Source organism: Aphelocoma coerulescens, chromosome 6 (genome assembly GCF_041296385.1).
Source record: "Aphelocoma coerulescens isolate FSJ_1873_10779 chromosome 6, UR_Acoe_1.0, whole genome shotgun sequence".
Classification (NCBI taxonomy): domain Eukaryota; kingdom Metazoa; phylum Chordata; class Aves; order Passeriformes; family Corvidae; genus Aphelocoma; species Aphelocoma coerulescens.
In genome coordinates, this window is record NC_091020.1 from 10,106,153 (window position 1) to 10,109,961 (window position 3,809).

The 3,809-nt window shown below is 39.5% G+C and overlaps 1 protein-coding gene across 4 annotated transcripts in view; it reads left to right on the forward strand.

The window, feature by feature from the left end:
* LRIT1 (leucine rich repeat, Ig-like and transmembrane domains 1) overlaps positions 1-3,809 on the forward strand; it is a 115,245-nt gene that overhangs the window by 10,937 nt on the left and 100,499 nt on the right. For 3 of the 4 annotated variants that reach the window (XR_011151678.1, XR_011151679.1, XM_069019201.1), the window contains exons 1-2: positions 520-1,680; positions 2,676-2,822. The gene's annotated coding sequence lies outside the window, so the exon portion shown is untranslated. Of the gene's footprint in view, positions 1-519; positions 1,681-2,675; positions 2,823-3,809 lie in introns of those variants that run through there. The other variant, XM_069019202.1, reaches the window with a different exon arrangement.

The window sequence follows — 3,809 nt, forward strand, 5'->3', positions numbered from 1 at the left end:
TCGGGGCTGTCCTGTGCAGGGCCAGCAGCTGGGACTCGATGACCCCTGCGGGTCCCTTCCAGCTCGTGATATTCCACGATTCTACGTCGGGACCCCAGCGAGCCGAGTCCCGCCCGCTCCGCCCGCGCCTCCTCCCTCGGGCAGGGCGGGGTCCGTCCGCACGCCCGGCCGGGGCGGGGCAGGGGAGCCGCGGGCCGTGCGGGCCCGGCCTCGGCTCCCTCGCTCCCCGCGGGGCCCGGTGGGCTCGAGGGGCCGCGGCTGCCCGGCACAAAGAGACGACACGGCCTTTCCTCTGCTGACTTTTATTTGCGGTGCGGAGCTGCGTCCGTGAAGGAGCTGAATGCGCGTTACCAGTGTACACTTCAGGGTGTATATATCGATATAGACAGATAAATATATTTCAGTAGAGACAAAACATAACAGGAACAACATGTGCTATAAATACACATTTACATTTGCCATAAATATATACTTTTTTATAAAAATAAAAGTATCACTAAAATATTTCTCTGTCTTCTGTAACTCACGCTGTGTTGTCACAGCCGTGTCCTGCCAAATTACCCGTGGCACAGGGGCTCTGGCAGCACTCCTGTCAAAAAAGCGAGGTCGGGTTCTTACACCCTTGAAACACCCCTGTTTTGAAGTCGAACGTCTTTTACTTTTGATCACTGTGAACATGGAAGTTCATTAAATATTGGCTTTTTAATTTCTGCACCCCAGCACTGCATGTACGTTGGTGTACACCTACGCAGACAGTGAAGCAATTACCTTCTGGAAGTTCTCTTGCAGGGGGTTGTGTGCCCCAGGTCCCACCAAGAGGCCTCATTAAATCATAGCCACTTGTTACATTAATGTAATTACACTTAGTTGGTCAATCAAAATTTTCTCTCTTTTTATACTGAACAATCTATTCCACACTATTCTGATTAGAAACATTTTTAAAGCTTCTTGTTTGGTTTCCATAAGTGCATAAAAGCATGTATTTTCAAACTTCATAACGGAACTTCATTTGTATAATACAAATAATTTTAAATAAGAACTTAAGAAAACCTATTTCTTGAAATCCTTAATAGATACAGCATGGGATCATACCACATAGGTGTAGGGAATTCTGTCAACTGACAAGCAGTACAGTCCCTTGTAAAGCTTCTGCTGTCAGACAAGCTTGTAATGCTTGTGGATTTTTATCCATCTGTAATTTAACCAGAACCCTCCAATTTAAACAGACCTGAACTGATTCTGAAGGTTCTCGTACAAAGTCAGGTACCTTGCAGATAGTGCTTTCAGCACAGGTAGTGGCAGAGGTAAAGCATGTATGAAAAGGCTTCCTCTGCAGGGACTGAGCTCGTCAAAGCTGCTCCTTTCAGATTTTCAGGCTGAACACTAAAACCAGATCAATAAGGTACAAGTATGAAATGGTTAGCTAAATAAATAGGAAGTATGGGTGGTCACTGGTCCTCAAGTAAAATATAGTCAGTATTTCCACCACTAGTAGTTTCCAGAGCTGGAGAATGCAAAACACCTGTTACAGCAGCTGTAGACAACTAAGGGGCTCTTAATGATAAATTGGTAAAAAATATCAGGTGTGGGTGTAGGTCCATCCTGAGCTCTCAGTGATTGTTGAGCACAGTGTCTGAGCTACTGTTAAGATTCCAGATGAAAAAGTAAAATGAGAAACAGGTAATATTTGCAGATAACTATCAGTACTTATGTAACTAGGAATACAAAATAAAATTATATATTTAATTAGAAGAACATCAATAAATTATTAAATAACTATTCAGAGTATTTTTATACACTTAAAATACAATTATAATTTTAAGCATATAGTTCTACAAAAAATCTGCAGTGCTACATGTATGTTAGAAATGCAGAATGCTTTTGTAGTGAAATGAGGCAAAGCAAAATTATGGGAATGTTGCAAAGTAATTTTCATAATTATAGTATAGGAACAATTTAAAGTTTTATTTTGAGCAGTGTATTCTTTAAGCAAACTTTTGGTCTGGCTAAAAGTTTTCTTGATTTTTGTTTATGTATTTTTACATCTTAACTTTTAAATTAGATTAGTTGTTAGGAAGAAGTTCTTTACTGTGAGGGCAGTGAAGCACTGGAACAGGTTGCCCAGAGAAGTTGTGGATGCTGCATCCCTGGACATTTTCAAGGCCAGGTTGGATGGGGCTTGGAGCAACCTGGTCTAGTGGAAGGTGTCCCTGCCCATGGCAGGAAAGTGGAAGCAAGATGATCTTTATGATCCCTTCCAACCTAAACCATTCTATGATAACTTTGGGGCAGCTTTTATGCTATAATACTATTTATGTAATCTAAAACCAGATTTCATCTTTGATTTGAACCACAGCTCATGGAATAATAAAACATATATATTTTTCAGTGAAATATACTAACTTTAAAAAAAATTATCCCAGCTCTTAATGTCTGTAAATCATCATCATTTACTCCAACATAGCTGCTAATTGATTACCAGGCCCACTGTGCTTTCATATATGGGGTTGTGGATATTCTTTACCCAGCAGACTTCTTAATTGCATGTATGCAACTCTTAAGAGGCAGTAAAATAATCATGGATACACAGAATCTCCTGGATCTCTATCTAGAGTTCTTAAACAGAAATGTATCTGCATCTCTAGGTTATTGCACTAAATCTATTCTGCTTTTAGGCTTCAGAGTGCTCAAGCATGTGATTATTTGGTCTACAAAGGAAGAGGGAACATCTCCAACTCTCCAGAGGCAAGGAAGCAATCCCTGGCGAGGCCTCAGAGTGTGCTCTAGCTTGTGCAGCATGGGATCTGCACTGGAGTTTGGAAGTAAGTGTCTTTAGTCACAGAGTAAGTTGTATTCTAACAATGATAACTGCACAGCTCTAAGTAAGGCAGCATATTTCACCTCACAAGAAAGTAACTGAAAATATCAGTCTTTGGAAGGGTTTGTAGGGAATGAAAGAGATAATGAGAAAACACTCATATAAAATGGGAATTACCAGCTACTATATTATTTTCCTGGTTGAATTTACTGTATATTGCAGAATATGATACCCTACATCTGCTATTAAAAAATATAAAATATAAATCCCTCCAAGTGGGATGTTGCAAAGCTGATATGAGTACCAGTACTGGTATTTATAACTCCAGCTTGAAGACTTCCTTATATTGCAAATTTACCTCTTCATTCTAGTTATTGCTCTTTGATTTTGTATGGTTGCATTCACTCTCCTGCTAGTCACAGTGACTAAATTAATTCCAATGCAAACAGAAAAGGCCTTAAGTAGGACTGAATAGTACTTATTTTTTGTGCTTTGCCACTCTGTCAGGCTGGATTTTGCTCACTGATAAAAAGAAATAGTTAAGTCAATTCATTAGGGACAAAATTCTCCCTGTTCTCTGTGATGGATCATGTCTCCAATATGCTGCTTTCAGAACAGGACTGTGCTTGAGACCAGTGCAAACCAGAATAAAGGCTAAATTATTTCTGCAGCATTTTTGAATTGGGGGAAACATGCAAATGATCGTGTTATCTTCCTAAACTCTGTGGAAATGCACAGGGGCCACTCTTTTAAAAATAATCATTTTTTTCTTATATGGTAAATAGACTGGTGGTATTAAATCCTCTTCATGCAAATGTTTAAGATATAATGGTATCAGCCTATTATTTACAGTGTTACTCTCAAAATTCCCAATAGGGGAAATTTCTTCTTTTCTTTACATGCAAATCTTGTAGTAATAGATGTGAATATTTTAGAACTACTTGCAGGGGATATTAATTAATTGGTGTGCCTTAGTATTTAATTTATGTCA